Here is a 19,724-nt window from a genome sequence, read left to right as displayed (position 1 = left end):
TTCTTTTCCTGCCTTCAATCTTTCTCAGACTCAGGGTCTTTTCCAATGAGTCAGTTCTTCACATCAGGTGGCCAAAGTTTTGGAGTTTCAGCTTCAAAATCAGTCCTTCCAATGAATATTCAGGACTGACTTCCTTTACGATGACTGGTTGGATCTCCTTGCAGTCCAAGGGACTCTCAAGAGTTTTCTCCAACACCACACTTCTAAAGCATCCATTCTCTGGTGCTCAGCTTTCTTTATGGTTAAACTCTCAGATCCATACATGACTAGTGGAAAAACCAACGTTTTGACTAGATGGACCTTTGTGAGAAAAGTAATGCATCTGCTTTTTAATACACTATCTAGGCTGGTCATTTTTCATTTTTCTAGGTTGGTCACTTTTCTTCCAAGAAGCAAGTGTCTTTTAATTCCATGGCTGCGGTCACCATCTGCAGTGATTATGGAGCCCAAGAAAATAAAGTCTGTCACTGTTTCCATTGTTTCCCAATATATTTGCCATGAAGTCATGGGACCAGATGCCATGATCTTCATTTTTTGAACGTTGAGTTTTAAGCCAGCTTTTTCACTGTCCACTTTCACTTTGATCAAGAGGCTCTTCAGTTCCTCTTCATTCTCTGCCATAAGGGTGGTGTCATCTGTGTATCTGAAGTGATTGATATTTCTCCTGGCAATATTGATTCCAGCTTGTGCTTCATCCAGCCTGGCATTTCATATGATGTACTCTGCATCTAAGTTAAATAAGCAGGGCGACAGTATACAGCCTTGACATACTCCTTTCCCAATTTGGAACCAGTCCATTGTTCCATGTTCAGTTCTTACTGTTGCTTCTTGATTGACCTGCATACAGATTTCTCAGAAGGCAGGTAAAGTGGTCTGGTATTCCCATCTCTTGAAGAATTTTCCACTCTTTTTTGTGATTCACACAGTCAAAGGCTTTGGCATCGTCAATAAAACAGAAGTAAATGTTTTTCTGGAACTCTTGCTTTTTCTGTGATCCAACAGGTGTTGGCAATTTGATCTATGGTTCTATAAAAATGTCCAAATTAGTGATTAGCAGGAGTTTAGCTCTTCCCTGGAATGTTGCCCACACATCAGCCCTCCCTTCTCTGTCTGTCTCTCTGTTTTTTGCATTCTGACTTCAAGTGTCTGAAATGTAAAATTCTACAAGGCAACCCATTACACTTTTATCCATGTGAGTCAGGATTCTCTTAGCACTGCTCCTCCAAAACAAATAAAGGGACAAATTAAGTGTTGAGTCTCACTAAATCCAGAACCATCTGTGTGCATTAAAACAGCTTTATTCTTGTTTATTTGTAGAGCAGAAAATGTTGGTATTCCCTATGCCATATGATTACTGGGAGTGTCAGATGAAACAGTGAGGGTGAAAAGTGTAGGCACAAATTACATGCAGAAAAAATGTTAGTTGCTAGTGACCCATTGCCTCATTAATCTTCTGAACACCATGGACACAAAACTATGAGACTGTCATCCAGCTATGTGGATAAAATATGTGGTACCCAACCAATTTGGGTTAATTTTCCCACCACTTTTCTTGTTATGTAAAGGTTGATTTCATGACCTTGGCCTCCTATGGACCTACTTTTTTTTTAATTTTTGTTTTATTGAAGGATAATTGCTTTACAGAATTTTTGTTTTCTGTCAAACCTCAGCATGAATCAGCCATAGGTATACATATATCCCATCCCCCTCCCCATCGCACCCCTCTAGGTTGATAGAGAGCCCCTGTTTGAGTTTCCTGAGCCATATAGCAAATTCCCTTTCGCTATTTTGCATATGGTAATGTAAGTTTCCATGCTACTATTTCTATACATCTCACCTCTCCTCCACCCTCCCCATGTCCATAAGTCTATTCTCTATGTTTGTTTCTCCATTGTTTCCCTGTAAATAAATTCTTCAATACCATTTTTCTAGATTCTGTATATATGCATTAAAGTACAATATTTATCTTTCTCTTTCTGACTTACTTCACTCTGTATAATAGGTTCTAGGTTCATCCACCTCATTAGAACTGACTCATATGTGTTCCTTTTTATGGCAGAGTAATATTCCATTGTGTATATGTACCACGACTTCTTTATCCATTCATCTGTTGATGGATATCTAGGTTGCTTCCATGTTCTAGCTACTGTAAAAAGTGCTGCAATGAACAATGGGATACATGTGTCTTTTTCAATCTTTGTTTCCTCAGGGTATATGCCTAGGAGTGGGATTGTTGGGTCATATGGTGGTTTTACTCCTAATTTTTTAAGGAATCTCCATACTGTCTTCCATAGTGGCTGTATCAACTTACATTCCCACCAACAGTGCAAGAGCGTTCCCTTTTCTCCACATCCTCTCCAGCATTTATTCTTTGTAGACGTTTTGATAATGGCCATTCTGCCCAGTGTGAAGTGACATCTCATTGTAGTTTTGATTTGCATTTCTCTAATAATGAGCGATGTCGCACATCTTTTCATGTGTTTGTTAGCCATCTGCATGTCGTCTTTGGAGAAATGTCTGTTTATGTCTGTTTCCCACTTTTTGATTGGGTTGTTTGTTTTTCTGGTATTGAGTTGCATGAGCTGTTTGTGTATTTTGGAAATTACTCCTTTGGCAGTTGTTTCCTTTGTTATTATTTTCTGCCACTCTGAGGGTTGTCATTTCACCTTGTTTAGTGTTTCCTTTGCTGTGGAAAAGCTTTTAAGTTTAATCAGGCCCCACTTGTTTACTTTTGTTTTTATTTCCATTACTCTAAGTGGTAAGTGGTCGGTCATAGAGGATCTTGCTTTGATCTGTTTAGTTGTAATTTCTGTTGTAATCTCTCCTTTTTCACTTCTAATTTTGTTGATTTGATTCTTCTCTCTTTTTTTCTTGATGAGTCTGGCTAAAGGTTTTACAATTTTGTTTATCTTCTCAAAAAACAAGCTTTTAGTTGTATTAATTTTTATTATTGTTACTTTCATTTATTTTTCATTTATTTCCACTCAGATCTTTATGATTTCTTTGCTTCTACTAATTTTGGGGGTTTTGTTCTTCTTTTTCCAATTGTTTTAGGTGTAAAGTTAGGTTGTCTGTTCAATATTTTTCTTGTTTCTTGAGGTAGGATTGTATTGCTATAAACTTCCTCTTAGAACTGCTTTTCCTACATCCCATAGGTTTTGAGTTGTCATGTTTTCATTGTCATTTGTTTCTGGAAATTTTTTTATTTCTTCAGTAACCTGTTGGTTATTTAGAAACGTGTTGTTTAATTTCCATGTGTTTGTGTTGCTTACCGTTGTTTTTTTTGATATCTCGTCTCATAGCGTTGTAGTCAGAGAAGATGCTTGATACGATTTCAATTTTCTTCAATTTACTGAGGCTTGATTTGTGACCCAAGATGTTTTCTCTTCCTGGACAATGTTCCATGGCACTTGAGAAGAAGGTGTATTCCTCTGCATTTGGATGGAATGTCCTGAAGATATCAATGAGATCCATCTCACCTAAAGTATCACTTAAGACTTACGTTTCCTTATTAATTTTATATTTTGATGATCTGTCCATTGGTGTGAGTGGGGTGTTAAAGTCTTCAACTATTATTGAGTTATTGTCAACTTCTCCTTTTATCTCTGTTAGTGTTTGTCTTATGTATTGAGGTGCTCCTATGTTGATGCATAGATATTTACAATTGTTATGTCTTCCTCTTGGGTTGATCCCTTGATCATTATGTAGTTTCCTTCCTTATCTCTTGTCATCTTCTTTATTTTAAGGTCTATTTGTCTGATATGAAGATTGCTACTCCAGCTTTCTTTTGCTTCCCATTTGCATAGAATATATTTTTCCATCCTCTCACTTTCAGCCTATATGTGTCTTTAGGTCTGAAGTGGGTTTCTTGTAGACAGCATATATATGGGTCTTGTGTTTGTATCACTTCAGCCAGTCTGTGTCTTTTGGTTGGAGAATTTAATCCATTAACATTTAAAGTAATTATAGATATATATGTTCCTATTGCCATTTTCTTAATTGTTTGGGGTTGATTTTGTAGATCTTTTTTCTTCTCTTGTATTTCTTGACTATATAAGCCCCTTTAACATTTGTTGTAAAGCTGGTTTGGTGGTACTGAATTCTCTTAACTTTTGCTTGTCTGGAAACCTTTTTATTTCCCCACCAATTTTGAATGAGATCCTTGCTGTGTACAGTAATCTTGGTTGTAGATTTTTCCCTTTCAGTACTTTAAATATGTTCTGCCATCCCCTGCTGGCCTGCAGTTTCTGCTGAAAGATCAGATGTTAAGCATATGGGGTTTCCCTTGTATGTTACTTGTTGTTTCTCCCTTGCTGCTTTTAATATTCTTCTTTGTGTTTAGTGTTTTTTAGTTTGATTAGTATGTGTCTTGGTGTGTTTCTCTTTGGGTTTATCCTGTATGGGACTGTTTGTGCCTCTAGGACTTGATTGACTATTTCCTTTTCCATGTTGGGGAAATTTTAACTGCAAGGAGAAAAGAGCTGTAGGAAAGGCACACAAAGGACTAAATGTAGAAAAATAAAATAGGTTTAAAAATTAAAAATATGAAAAAGAGTAGAGTAAAGAATGGAAGAAAGAACAAAGAAAAAAAAAAGGAAAGCTCCACAGAACTTCAAAAGCCCAACATAGAGGCAAAGTTTTATAACAACAATAAAAAGTATGACTGAATATACACATATACATATACACCCATAAGTAGAATCAAAACAGTCCAACAAAAATAAAGTACTAACCCAGTACTTTAATAGACTGACCCAACAAACAAAGGAAACCAAGAATTATATCCTCCAGAACAAAACTAACTAAAGCACAAACTGGGAAACAAAACTAAAGCAAGGTGTCAATTTTGGAATTAAGCAATGAAAATGAAATATGATGAGAAGAAAGGAGAGAAAGAAAACAAAGAATAGATACCAAAATTAGATAGAGGTAAATAAAGAAGATTTATATACATTAAAGATTAACTGCAAGGGGAAAGAACATTAGGAAAAGCAAGCAAAAGAATAAATGTATAAAAAAAAATAATAGGTTTTTAAAAAGAAAAGAAAAAAAGGAAAACCCCACAGAACTGCAAAAGCCCAATGTAGAGGCAGAGATTTATAACAACAATAAAAAATGTGACTGAGGAAAACAACAAAGCTCAAAAGTTTCATTGGATTTCATAGTGCCAACAAAATCAACAACTACAACAGATGGGGAACAAAGAGAAAAAAAAAAAGAATCTACAGAACAAGTAAAAAATTAAGATTAAGAAATGTTTTTCTTGAGTGTCTGCTGTCAGAGTCCTTTCCCTTGCTGGGAGTCACAGTCCACTTTACCTACCTAGGATAACTGCCAACATTCTGCTGACCTCTGGACCTGCTGTAGGGGAAGCTCATATTCTAATCTGGTCCTCCTCTTGTGTGTTCTTGCCTCCAGTGTCCACAACTATCAGAACTAGTGTGTTTTCTCTTGTGGGAGCTCTCAATGACCTTTTATATATTCCATAGACCTAGAGTCTGCCTAGTTGATCATGCGGATTTAATCTGCCACTTGTACAGCTGGTGGCAAGATTTAGAGTCTTCTTCCTTAGCCACACTGCCCCTGGGTTTCAATTGTGGTTTTATTTCCACCTCTACATGTGGGTCATCCACTGGGTTTGCTCCTGAGGCTGCCCGGAAGACTTCAGTTTGCTCCTGTGAGGGCCAAGTGTGGAGGTGGTGGAGCTCTTTGGGTCGCAGCAGTTCTGATAGCACCAGGTACTCAGGGGAGTTGGTGGCTAGGGCAGCAGGAAATATAGTGCTCTAGAAGGGTATGACAACCAGTATGGTCCAATACCCTCTAATATTCTTGCCTGGCAAACCCCCTCTCCCTGAAAGAGAAGCCTGGAAGGCCACAGTCTACAGGGTTGCAAAGAATCAGACATAACTGAAATGACCTTGCCTGCATAGATGCTAGGTTTTTTTTTTGCCTGTGGCAGCTCTGCCCCAATAAGAGTTGAGCGTGACAGTAACGCAGCTCCCTGGCTTGAGGAGACCCTGGCAGCACCAAGTGTGCAGAGACACGGATTGCCTCCAGTGCAGAAGTTATGGCCCTAACTAGACACTTTTTTCGAGCCTCTGGTAGCTGGCGATCAGAAGGCCTCTCTAGCCAGTCTTTCTCCAAAGCTCCACCCGTTCAGGCACTTAGAGGGCTCCCTTGCCTGAGGTCCTTCTCTGTTGTTCAGTATATCAGGCACATGGGGCGGGGCTCCCTTGACTGTGGTCCTACTCTGTGGATCAGTACATAAGGCACTTAAAGGGGCACCCTGGGTGGGGTCCTACTCTGTAGATCAGCACATCAGGCACATAGAGGGAACCCCCTGGCTGGGGTCCTACTCTGTAGATTGGTGTGTCAGTCACTTAAAGGAGTGCCCTGGGTGTGGTCCTACACTGCAGTCCAGTGCATTAGGTGTTTGATGGGCCAGCCTCTCTTTTATTCAGCTGCTGATGCTGGTGTGTGGGGAGAGAGCAGATGTGGTGATGGCCCCACCCCCTATGCGTGACTCAGCAGTATCACCTTGTTTCCATGGCTGCCCGGTTTTTCTCCACCAGCATATCCCAACACCATCTCCTCCCTCACATGCCCTCAATCTGTCTCTCCACAGTAAACAGCAGGTCTTACCCTGAGATTGCTCCACAATCCCTAAACTCCAGCTCCCAGCTGCTGTGCCTTCCAAGGCACCAGTGTCCCTGTCTGAAGTATGTATGGCTACAGCAAGGACTGTCTGATTCTCATCCCATTTAGGCTGCCACAGATCAGCTGTTTCACTCTCAGCCTTAAATGTTTCTCCTCTAACTCAGACAGTTGCCCCAATGTGGGAATCGGACCCCTGCTTCAGTTCCCCCACCTGCCGAGGGCAGGTCCAGTCCTACTGACACTTCTGTTTTTCCCCCTAGTTCCTTTGTCCTACAGAGTTTTTCCTGGTTCTATACGTTCTTTTCCACTGGTCAGGTACTCCTGTCTACTCTCAGCTTGTGTTCTGCCTGCACTTCTGTGTCTGAAGGTACATTCCTGATGTATCCACAGAGAGAGATGTACTCCACATCCACCTACTCCTCTGCCATCTTGTCCCCATGAACCCACTTTTATCAACATACTGAGTTCACCAACCAACCAACAAACCAAGCAGAAAACAAAAATACTTCTCATTGTGGGGATCTTAACCTTATAGAAATTTATAGAAATGCAAAGTAGCAACTTTTCTTTCCCAATGCTGAGAAACATGTTTCAAATATAAACTATTATAATGGACATATTTGTTTTAAAATTTACTCTATGAGATACATTTTGGCCTGTAAAAGTTGAACTAGTGTATTGAACTTTGTGTTAGGGAAACTGGGTTAGCCTCTTTTATATGGTAATATGTTCAGGCATAGGGGAAAGTGCTATAGCACAGTATAGACAGTAACAACATTATAAAACAAAGAAAAATGGCCAAGAGATGGAACTGACATTAAATACAGTGCAAGAATTTTTGAAGAAGGTAACCAGGACACTGTTTTTCTGCTGAATGTTTTTCAAGTGCCCATAGTAAATATACATACTCAGATTTACCATTTAGGCCCACATTTCTGCTGGATCATGGAAAAAGCAAGAGAGTCCAGAAAAACATCTATTTCTGCTTTATTGACTATGCCAAAGCCTTTGACTGTGTGGATCACAATAAACTGTGGGAAATTCTGAAAGAGATGGGAATACCAGACCACCTGACCTGCCTCTTGAGAAATTTGTATGCAGGTCAGGAAGCAACAGTTAGAACTGGACATGGAACAACAGACTGGTTCCAAATAGGAAAAGGAGTTCGTCAAGGCTGTATTTTGTCACCCTGTTTATTTAACTTATATGCAGAGTACATCATGAGAAACGCTGGGCTGGAAGAAGCACAAGCTGGAATCAAGATTGCCAGAAGAACTATCAATAACCTCAGATATGCAGACGACACCACCCTTATGGCAGAAAGTGAAGAGGAACTAAAAAGCCTCTTGATGAAAGTGAAAGTGGAGAGTGAAAAAGTTGGCTTAAAGCTCAACATTCAGAAAACAAAGATCATGACATCCTGTCCCATCACTTCATGGGAAATAGATGGGGAAACAGTGGAAACAGTGTCAGACTTTATTTTTCTGGGCTCCAAAATCACTACAGATGGTGACTGCAGCCATGAAATTAAAAGACGCTTACTCCTTGGAAGGAAAGTTATGACCAACCTAGATAGCATATTTAAAAGCAGTGACATTACTTTGCCAACAAAGGTTCGTCTAGTCAAGGCTATGGTTTTTCCTGCGGTCATGTATGGATGTGAGAGTTGGACTGTGAAGAAGGCTGAGCACCAAAGAATTGATGCTTTTGAACTGTGATGTTGAAGAAGACTCTTGAGAGTCCCTTGGACTGCAAGGAGATCCAACCAGTCCATTCTGAAGGACATCAGCCCTGGGATTTCTTTGGAAGGAATGATGCTAAAGCTGAAACTCCAGTACTTTGGCCACCTCATGCGAAGAGTTGACTCATTGGAAAAGACTCTGATGCTGCGAGGGATTGGGGGCAGGAGGAGAAGGGGATGACAGAGGATGAGATGGCTAGATGGCATCACTGACTCGATGTACATGAGTCTCAGTGAACTCCAGGAGTTAGTGATGGACAGGGAGGCCTGGCGTGCTGCGATTCATGGGGTTGCAAAGAGTCAGACACGACTGAGTGACTGATCTGATCTGATCTGTTGCCCCTAAAAAGGCAGATATCACAAAGATGGTCACTGAAGCTACCTGAATTTCAGTTACAACAATTCTAAGATGGAAGAGTAAACAAAATAATAGAAATGAGGTTTGTACATAAAATTGCTAAACTTGGAGGACAGTTGATCCGGTGTTAAGCACCAAAATTGTAGAAATATCAGCAGGCTTGGCTTAATTTTTTTTTTAACCTTTGTTCTTGTTCCTTCATAGCTAAGTCATGTCTCAGTCTTTAGCTATATTTCCTGATGGGACATGGATGCAAACGGAAGTACAAAGTAACATCTATGATGTATTCTCACCGAAATGTCAAACCTGAGTCTGTTGAATCTCATAAGTTTACAGTAAATAACTGTGGCTAGAAGAACAGGTAAAGGAACACAAGAGGGATGCAACCAGCCAAACCCAGGATTTCTGAAATTTTAGGACACGAGGACTTCATTTCTTCAACAAATAAAATGGAAGGAAAAGCAAGAGGAGACATACTGATAATAGATTTAAGAGACTAACAAGCATGACAGAGGCAGGGTGCAGACATTGGTTGAATCCTGATTTGAATAAGCTGAGAATTAAAAGACATTTATAGAATAATCTGGGAAATTTAAACACTGACCAGATATTAGATAATGTTAGGAATTATTGACAGTTCATCAAGCCTGTTGTTTTAAGAAATGGATATATGTATGCAAGGGCTGTGAATAAAAGGCTATCTAGGATTTGCTTTAAAATGGCTGAATGGGGGTGGGGTAGTGACAGAGCTCGAACAGCATATATGTGAAACAGAATGAGGTATAATTTAATGGATGAAGCTGGGTGGTGTATAGGTGGGGATCATTAGTGTTCTTTCTACCTTTATGCATGTTTGACAACTTTCAAAAAGCACGGCCAATTGCCACAGAAAACCTCTCAGTGCTTCTTGGCTCTTTTTGGCCATGTGGTGTGTGAATGGGGAATGTGTGGGCTTTGGACACAGATAAATGTAGACTCAACACTAGGTGATGTGGAGCACACGACTCAACTCTGTCTGTCCTCAGTGTCCCATTCTGTAAAATGAGATAACCCCCGTTGACCTTGCAGAATTGGTGTAAAGATCAGATATACAAACCACTTGTTCATGACAGTCATTATTAGCCTTTGTTTGGCTCCCAACCTAGTGTCTGGATCATGGTACGTGCTGAATAAATCTTAGTTTAGGGGTTAAATGGGTTCATTATGAATGAACTGTTAGCATATTTTACATTGACTTCACCCTTTATTGCCTTTAGTTTTATCTGCAATGGATTATGGCCAAATTTCTCAGTGTAGATGAAACTCAAGATTATCCATCAGTTTATGAATCCAGCACCTTCTCTTACTACTCTCCAAAAAGAATCTTCAACCCTATTCCCCCTCTTACTGTCTAAACTCATCCTCATCCTCACTTCCCTGTCTGCCTACCTTCCCAAAGGCCCTTAGAACCTGTTGATCCCCATACACAACAGAGAGTGTAGAAGAAAGTTGTCATAAAAAGTACCCAGTCAAAAGTGAAATGAAAGTTGCTCAGTCATGTCCGACTCATCACAACCCCATGGACTGTAGCCCTCCGGGCTTCTCTGTCCATGGAATTTTCCAAGCAAGAATACCAGAGTGGGTTGCCATTCCCTTCTCCAGGGGATCTTCCTGACCCAGGGATTGAACCTGGGTCTCCTGCATTGCAGGCACATTCTTTACATCTGAGCTACCAAAGAACCCAGTCAAAAAGAAGGTAGGAAAAGAGGAGGGAAGAACAGAGAACAGAAGAGACCATTAGAAAACAAAAACATCCCTTCCTTAAGGACTGGCTGATATGCTTCTTCCTTCATCCGAGATTCCCTTAGGGAGAAATGGAAGAACACCAAATGACAACCTATCTCCAGTCATGATTTTCCATTCTCCAACTGTTTATACTGAGAATATGCTTTCTTGAAACGTTTACTTTTCACAGTTAATGCAGCCTGTGCAAATATAGAAGCTTTGTTTTGTACCACACATGCTCATTAGATCACTGGCCTCTCAAGCATGCAAATAGAAAAAGTACACAAGGATGGTGTTCATGAATTTGTAACCATGCTCTGTTTTGATGGTATAGTTCTTAAGAGTCAAATGGCTGTCTTGGGCCTCTGGAAGGACAACAAGGTGAGCATAGAAGGGCATTGGTGTGGAGGAACAAAGGCTCCAAGGGAAAGGATGGGGGCTAAGGAGTGGGTGTGTGTCCGGTCAGGACAAGGAAGGAGTCTTGGAGGGGAGGGGAGGATTCATTGGGAAAGAGGATGAAGAGCTTGGATGGGGTCATCTCACTATGAAAGTGCCTGTGCACCTGGGTTGACGGGGGAAGGGCTTTCTTTTCTTCCTCCCTTTGTTGCTTGGGGTCAGTTTTTCAGTCACTGTGGTTTCTGGGTCACCATGGCCATAGTCTCCTAGTGGCCTATCCCAGGCTCATGGCTTCCTTCACTGAAACTTACTGGGGTCCAGCCCCGGTTGGATCCAGGGATTCTCTCGGGAGGACAGCGCTGGCGAAGGGATAGATAAAAGGAGAAAGAGACAGAGGCTTGAACTAACTGGTTTACACAGAAAGAAAGCCAATAAAACCTGTGATATCAGGTTTTCACTGACCACGGAGGCCACAGGCACCCTCTCAAATCGCGGAAAGTGCCCCACCTTAGGCACCTTTTCGAGTGGGTCTTAGAAGCCCAGGCAAATAAGTGGTCTCAGAGGGCCCCCGCGCTCCAAATTAGTTATCCTGAAGGAAGAACAGAAAAGAAAAGGAGAGAAAAGGAAGCAAGAAAGAACGACATGGGGAGACCAAGCTTGATGAGCATGGCCCACAACTTTATTTTCCAAAGTAGCTTTTATACCTTGAGTTGTGTATAGAGGATAATAGGGGGTGTAGAGCCATGCAAGGTCAGCAGTCCTTGGCCCTTATCGAAGCCAGGCTTTCTTTCTGCAAACTTATCATATGCAAAGGCTTTAGGTGATTTACATCATCTTCTGGCCAGGAGGCCTGTTAACATTTTATGACCCTTTCTTCAGAAAACTTATTTTTCTCTAAAGGTGATTATTCTAAAGTCAGGTGCCACCCTCTGAAAGCATTAGATAAAGTTGCATTCCTATAGGGCAAAAGTGTGGTGGGTTATAACAAGAAAAGAATTAACTCAAGGGTCCAAGGTTACAAACATTAAAGATACTACTTACATTTCTATATACCAACTATATTAATCAATACACTCCCAGGGACACAGTAGGTAACGGATATGGAAACTTGGCAGCAAGCATTAGCTCAACAAAGAAATCCTCTACTAGTTCAATTCTAACAATTTTAACGCTCTGAGAAGCTCTGCATTGTTAGAATATCTTAAGCTTCCCATGCCTCTCGTGGTTGGGAGGCTGTGAACAATCACATGCGTAGCTGCAGGAGTCCGAACAAACCTGCCATGCAAGCTAGAAAGTCATCAGAGGGGTTTGAATTCAAACACTCCTATTATGCCCATGAGACTTATTAACTAGAGCTCTAAGTTGATTTTCTTCAGAGAAAGGTGGTCGGGGATAGACCCCCATTAATGTCAAAAGAGTTGGTGAAAGTCGTGAAATAGTAAAACAGACAGATTTTGGTTTGGGGGTAGATGCTCGGGCAGGTCCAGGGGGCCTCTCAAGTTCTGATTCGCCTTTGCATGTCAGATCCTCTCTTCATGACCTTTGTCATGGATGGGAACTCCCATGCTGGCTCCCGGCAGAAACTCTCCCCAGGGCAACAAGCATCCACACCTTTGGGCATTGATTGGTCATCAAGGCACCCTTCCAGCCAATGGTAGCCCTGGGTAGGTGCTTAAATGTCACCAAGTGTTAGTCGCTCAGTTGTGTCTGACTCTTTGCAACCCCATGCACTCTAGTCCACCAAGCTTCCCTGTCCATGGGATTCTCCAGGCAAGAATACTTGATTGGGTAACCATTCCCTCCTCCAAGGGATCTTCCCAACACAGGAACTGAACCCTTATGTCCAGCATTGCAGCAAGATTCTTTGCTGTCTGTGCCACAAGAGAAGCTCACACATCACCAAGCAATATTATTTACAGTATGAGGTGGGGGGCAGATGTTGGGTTTGCCACAATGCTCTGGTTCCAGAACACTGACATTTGTTAGCACTTCTAAGGGGTCCACCAAGCTTTGAGGCTTACTAGTACATTCATTGGGAAACAAGTGAGTATATAACTGCCCAGAGGTCATCTCAGGCTTGGTTAATGAGGTCAGAAGTCCTTGTGCCAGGCAGCACCAGGATGGCTGTGTTTCATTCCCAGGGTGCAAAGCACCTGACTGTTGGTACATCTGACAGCTATGGCTTCTGGCCTAGGGTGACAGCCTGAAGGTTGCTTGGATTGCAGGGACAGAGACAATCACTCCACACTGATAGGGGTGGATATAAGATTGGGGAATTGATCTTGAAAGCCCTTCCAGGGAAAAGGGGAGGCTCAGGATGGTTACAGTCCTGGGTCAGTGAGCTTGGCAGATCATCGAGGGCATGGTGAGAGGCTCTGGGTGGGCTTGGGACTGAGGCATGATGCCTCAGTGTGCCTGAGGCACTGAGAGCCCTCCATGACTTGCAAGAGTCTCAGGGTGTACGTGGAATTAGTGAGGACGTGGAGGTGATGAAGAGTTGCAGAGAGTAGCTTACCTCCAGGTCAGACTGGGTCCCACTCTACTGGGGCAGAAGGGCAGGGGAGTGGGGTGTAGATTGAAAGCAGGCAAAGGATGAGGAGGTGTTGGACTGGATTGCACAGAATCTCAGGTCAACCTTGGGGCCCCAGATAGTAACTTTCTATTTGGAGCATGTGGCCCCTGGCTTCCCCAAGGCTGGGATGTGATGAATTGGCCTCAAAGGTTCCAGTCGTTGTCAGATTTGAACATGGATATAGAGACCTTAAATGCTGTCCATGCCTTCTCCATGCACCTTTGCCAACCAAATATTAGGGATAGAGCCTGATGTTCAGTCATCTGACTTGAGACCAGAGGAGAGGAGGCCTCCCTAATCCACTAGGTTAGGGTGGGTGAAAGGTCGGGCTTTCCCATAAGGTACATACACCCCTGATGGAGAACCAGCTTAGGGCAGACTTAGAGCTGCCTTAGCAAAGGTTTAGGTTGGAAAGGCTGAGTATACCCAACTAGCTACAAATCCAGTTCTACACACCACATGTTTAAGTCAAAAAGAAGAAATGTCTAAGGATGGGGCAGAGGTTGGCAGTAGATATGCCTTTTGTGAAAGCAGAAAGTGAAAGTCACTCAGTCGTGTCTGACACTTTGTGACCCTTTGGACAATACAGTCCATGGAATTCTCCAAGCTAGAATACTTGAGTGGGTAGCCTTTCCCTTGTCCAGGGGATCTTCCCAACCCAAGGATCAAACCCAGGTCTCCCGCATTGCATGCAGATTCCTTACCAGCTGAGCCACAAGGGATGTGAAAGCAGAAGGCTTAGCCAAAGAGAAGTGATGAGCAATAAAGCAAAGAAGTATAAAGGCCATGCATCCATGTGCCTATGGCGTAGGCACATGGCAGATACATGGGGAGAAATTGCCAATATTCCAGAGGCGTTTTATAAGCCCTTCAAACCCAATGCCTTGCCTTATTTGTTACTACTGTGCATTAAAGGGCAACCATGTGGGGAGGGAGTCTCATGACCAGGATTTCATTTGTGTCACTTGATATCCTGTGCCTTCTGTACTCCTGCAGCTGATCCCAGGGCAACTCTTCACTTTTTCTTTGCTATGGAGCCAGTGCCCCCACTGCCTGTGCACCCAGGGGAGCCAGAGGTGATCACCAGCATACAGATATACTGGGTGTCAGGGCATTGCTTTGTTAAAGAGCATGAGCTTGAAATCCAGAGGTGCATAGAGAACTGATTCCAGATGAAATGTTTAGGAGAAGGGAAAAGGCTTACCCTGGGAGTGTGGATTGTGGCAGGTGTGGTTCTGGAGCTGGATCTGTCAATTCCCAGACTCGAACTGCATGTCTGGCAGACCCTTCACCCTGCTCAGTGCTTCTGAAGTGCACAGAGTTCTCTCAGGGGTCAAACAGCATCAGCTGTACAGACCCAGGACATGAGCACCTCCAAAGTGGATCTAGAAAATGCAAGAGAAGATAGGAAATTAAGCCACTGAACCAGGGATTAGTTTGTCATACTCCCTTCCCCAAGTCTGGAATGCATGCCACTCTAAAACAGAAAAGTTAGTTAAATCTCACTTATAATGTGGGGCTCATGTTTACTTCTCCCTTCTGTTGCATTTTGAAATAGTTCCATGGTAAGCTACTGACTTTCTGCTACTCCCTCCTGTCTCAGAGGAGTAGGGATGACCAGCTCCATGAGAGCCTTCATCTGCCATGCACACATATGTTTAGTAGGAGCAGCCACAAAAGACCCTGAATCGGCAAAGCAGCCTTCAAAAAGAAGGATATAGCCTCAGGAATCAGGCTCCTTGATTTCAGATGACACTAGAAAGCTATGGTCATCAAACAGGTATGGTACTGGCATGAAAACAGACACACACACTAGTAGAAAATACAGCCTGGGGCACATGGTCAATTCATCTATGCCATAGGAGGCAAGGGTATATGACAGGGAAAAGACAGCCTTTTCAACAGGTGCTGTTGGAGAAACCAGAGAGCTACATGCAAAGGAATCAAGCTAGACCCCTTTATCACACCAAAACAAGGCCTGAAACCATTAAACTCCTAGAATGAAACATAGGCCATAAGCTCTTTGACATTGGGATTGGAAGTGATGTCTCTGGATTGAGGCCAAAAGAACAAGCAATGAATCAAAAGTCCTGAGGATGTAATGTTAGGATAGGGAATACAGTCAATCATATTGTAATAACTCTGTATGGTGGCAGGAGGTAACTAGACTTGTCATGGGGATCATGGAGTAATGTATAAAAACACAGAATCACTAAGTAGTGTACCTGAAAAAATATAATACTGTGTGTCAGTTATAATTCAATAAAAGAGATTTAATAGCAGCAGCAGTGTGTGTGTGTGTGTGTGTACCAAACACAGGACCCATAATGTTTGTATGTTTCCTTGTGCTTCTGAACTAATCAAGTGGGATTTCAGAGAATATGAAACGTGCAGAGAGATATATACAGGAGACCAGACACTGTAGATGCTCACTCTCAATATGGTGGTATATGGGATCCCACACAGTTCCCCTGCATCCATATACACACACCTGCACGTGTTAGCTGGGGCCACCTTTCTTCCCTCAAGAGCACACTTGATCACTGTTTCCTGTGAATGACTACTTTTCATGCCATTTTGTCAACTTTCTTTACAGCATGGATGCCCTGATGTTCAAAATATTTGCTTTCATAAATTTCAACCATTTAGCTGCGTGCAATGCAGAAGATGCAGTTGTCTCAGTCCCTCTCTTCACACCCAGAAATATACTGTTAGTAGGTCCTCCTTCTCTGTGCACATGGTACAAACATGTATTAACGTTCACCTACAGATTTTAGCTCATCCATTATCAGTAGCAAATGTTGTGTTCATGACAGGAGCTATCATTTCCCTAATAGAGCCACGTGTGTACGACTTTGTTCACACATACTACTCATAGATCTAATATGAAGTAGATGATGGCCACACAGATATACTTTGGGCATCACCAGCACAAACTTATTCCTGGTCGAGGTTTTGAGTCTTGTGCTCCAGGGAACTCTGTGTTCTGGCTCTCAGAGCACAGGTGTCATGTGATGACTCAGCAAAAGGGAGAAGGAGAACTGGTGAGTGAGACATTGCAGTCTCCCTGAATCAGGACCTCTCAGCCCATAGCACAAACTCAGGGATGGCTGAGTTACCTCAGCCCCAACCAGTGAGCTCCCCATACCACAAGGCACACGTACATGCACCTGATGCTGGCAAAGAATGAAGACAAAAGGAGAAGAGGGCAGAAGAGGACGAGACGGTTAGATAGCACCACTGACTCAAGGGGCATGAATTTGAGCACCCTCTGGGACATCGCAAAGGACAGGAAAGCCTTTCAGGCTGCAGTCCACGGGGTCGGAAAGAGTCAAATACGACTTAGCAACTGAATAATAGCAACAAAAATAGACAGGCTAGATGGCACTTCCTGGTATGTCCCTCTCTTTTCTCCACACTAAGAAGCTGGTGAAAGCCTTCACCTGGTTGGTACACAGTGATATGAAAGTCTGGCTGGCTCTCCTCCTGTGAGTTGCACATGGAGCAGCATGCTTTTGTCTTACTCTGGGGTCCTGAGTCCGGGGTGGTCCTGGGGCTGTCTCTAACTAGAGGTCGCCTCAGGAGAGCTGACTTCGGGCATTCCAGTTTCTCACTCGCCTCCCCCTGACATCCAGGTGTGTCATCCTCACACGTTTTCCCCTCTGCGGGTCTTTTCTAGTTGACCCTGAGTCCTTGGATCCCATCTGCACAAACATCCCTGGCCTCGTGTGTCATGGCAGGTTGAAAGGTGGTCCTTAATGGGACCTGCATCCTAAGAGTATGTGTCTCAAGGGAAACAGAAGCTCCTGTGCTTTCACTTTACTCCCTACATAACCCATTTGGTGACAATTCCTGTCCCCCACTGCCTATTCCATGAAGATGCTGTCTCTAATAGTCCAATGGTCTGGTTGTTCATTTGTTCATTCATTCATTCATTCATTCATTCATTGGATTATCTGCGGGGTCATTGTCTAAAAAGGAGACCAACACTCTGCATCTGATGTATTAATCCTTCCTGATTTCCACAGAAAGCTAATAGCACAGAGAACATTGTGATCGCATTCTTGTTTCCATGACAACCAGGGTAAGGCACTCTTTCCCAGAGGCAGAAACATTTCACAAGAAAACTGACTGGAGAGATGGAGTAAGTGTAGAGACATGGACACTAGTTGGTGTCTGCTCTCAATGTGAGTTGTGTGTGTGTGTGTGTGTGTATGTGTGATGCCGGTGGTGTGGTCTTTACTTGGATATTAAGAGCTCTGATCCCTCCTGATTTAAAAGAGAGCATGGAAGCTCCTCCTTTTGTGGGGTGCTAAGGTGCCTGAGTAACCTGTCATACCCTGCCCCATGTCATGTCACACCTGTTGTGTGAGGACATTGTTACCTGAGTCCCTGAAAGCAGGCATCCCCAAACACTTCTCATCCTACACCTTTGCTTCACAATGGTTGTCTGTTGTGTGAGCTCTTACAGATCTTCAGTTTGCTCATCATTTACACCTACTGAGAGTGAAGTGTTTTGATGTGTATGATATAAGGGAGAAATTTTGAAGTCAGCAAATGGGACAGGTGAACAGGATTGAAAGATCTAAGGTAACTTTGCATAGCCCAGGGGAGGACATCATCAGCTACCTACCCTGAGTAGCTGGCACAGGCAAACCAAGAAACATGTTCTCTAAAAGTCAGATTTCCTTGTAGCATGCCACTAATTACGGTTAGGTAAATTGGATTAAAAGCAGTGAAGTGGCTCCTTTATTATGGAAGCATGAACACAAGCTCCTTCTTAAAAGACTGTGGGGTAAGTTTATTTTGTTTGGTTTTGGTCGTGGTTATGTTTAGAAATCGGAGAAGGCAATGGAACCCCACTCCAGTACTCTTGCCTGGAAAATCCCATGGACAGAGGAGCCTGGTGGGTTCCTGGTGGGCTCCTAGCGACCCCAGTAGAGTCAGACACGACTGAGCAACTTCACTGTCACTTTTCACTTACATGCATTGGAGAAGGAAATGACAGCCCACTCCAGTGTTCTTGCCTGGAGAATCCCAGGGATGGCGGAGCCTGGTGGGCTACCATCTATGGGGTTGCACAGAGTCGGACATGACTGAAGCGACTTAGCAGCATGTTTAGAAATGGATGCTGCTGATGTTATGGTTTGGGGGTGTCTTCTTTGTTCCTAGAGAAAATGGAGCATTTATAGGATGTCAATTGAGTTCAGTCACTCAGTCATGTCCGACTCTTTGCTACCCCATGGACTGCAGCACGTCAGGCTTCCCTGTCCATCACCAACTCCTGGGGCTTGCTCAAACTCATGTCCATCAAGTCGGTGATGCCATCCAACCATCTTGTCCTCTGTCATCCCCTTCTCCTCCTGCCTTCAATCTTTCCCAACATCAGGGTCTTTTCCAATGAGTCAGTTCTTTGCAACAGCATTTACAGGATATACTGTTGCAGTTTTCATCAGGGTAGGGAAGTGCTGTCAGGAGAATCAGGCTCCAGGTAAAGGATGTTTCACGCTTCTCATCTCCAGCTCTGTGTGCTGCTGAGTGGTGCTGAGACGGGGTTCTGCCAACCCCATTTTCACTCTGCCATCTGGCTCCCCGGGAGGGTCAGCCAGTGGGGTTGGTGGGGTGTGACAGGTGGTCTGGAAGCAAGACAACTGGCTCTACCTTCCTGTTTGTTCCTGCTCCTCTCAGGGTCACCCCCACGACTGCCCTTTCACACAACAGGGATAGGGACGTGTGACTTCAGTAGGAGCAACTGGTCCATAATGTGGCTCACCTCCAAACTCCAAGGGCTGTCTCCATGGCTGCCCACAGAAAGACCAGCATCAGTAAACTGGAGAACTCTCTCCTAAAGGATCTGAGCCCCAGAGGGGAGTTGGTGGGGAGGACAGGGTAGAAGGGCCTCCTCTCAGATCCTGACCCTGTGGTGCAGGCTCATCATTTTTTCCCAACTTCCCTGTGAGGGGTCTCAGTTTCATGCACCCTTCCCCTGACATCCTTGAGGAACCTCACAGAGCTGGACAGCCCCTTTCCTCAGAAGTCTGAGCCCAAGCTCTGAGGCCTTCTCTTCCAAGATCATGGGTTCTAGGAGCTGACGTATCTTCCAGAGTTTTTTCCAGAAAGACCAGTGCCCCAATCTTCCTACCAGGGTGCCCTCCTTCTGGTCCCATTGCTCCCTTTTTGTCTTTTTCGGACTCCAGATAATTCTATCAAGCTCCCTCTAATGAAAATAATAAGTG

General features: G+C 43.4%; 1 long non-coding RNA gene across 1 annotated transcript in view; it reads left to right on the top strand.

Annotated features, from left to right (window-relative positions):
- Positions 1-17,560: 17,560 nt before the first annotated feature.
- LOC139180912 (uncharacterized) overlaps positions 17,561-19,724 on the top strand; it is a 66,900-nt gene continuing 64,736 nt past the window's right edge. The window contains exon 1 of the long non-coding RNA XR_011565111.1: positions 17,561-17,632. This is a non-coding gene — a long non-coding RNA (uncharacterized lncRNA). The remainder of the gene's footprint in view (positions 17,633-19,724) is intronic.

The sequence above is a fragment of the Bos indicus genome, chromosome X, assembly GCF_029378745.1.
Source record: "Bos indicus isolate NIAB-ARS_2022 breed Sahiwal x Tharparkar chromosome X, NIAB-ARS_B.indTharparkar_mat_pri_1.0, whole genome shotgun sequence".
Taxonomy (NCBI): domain Eukaryota; kingdom Metazoa; phylum Chordata; class Mammalia; order Artiodactyla; family Bovidae; genus Bos; species Bos indicus.
The sequence above is the reverse complement of the archived record's forward strand: the minus strand, read 5'-3'. Positions and strand labels throughout refer to the sequence as shown.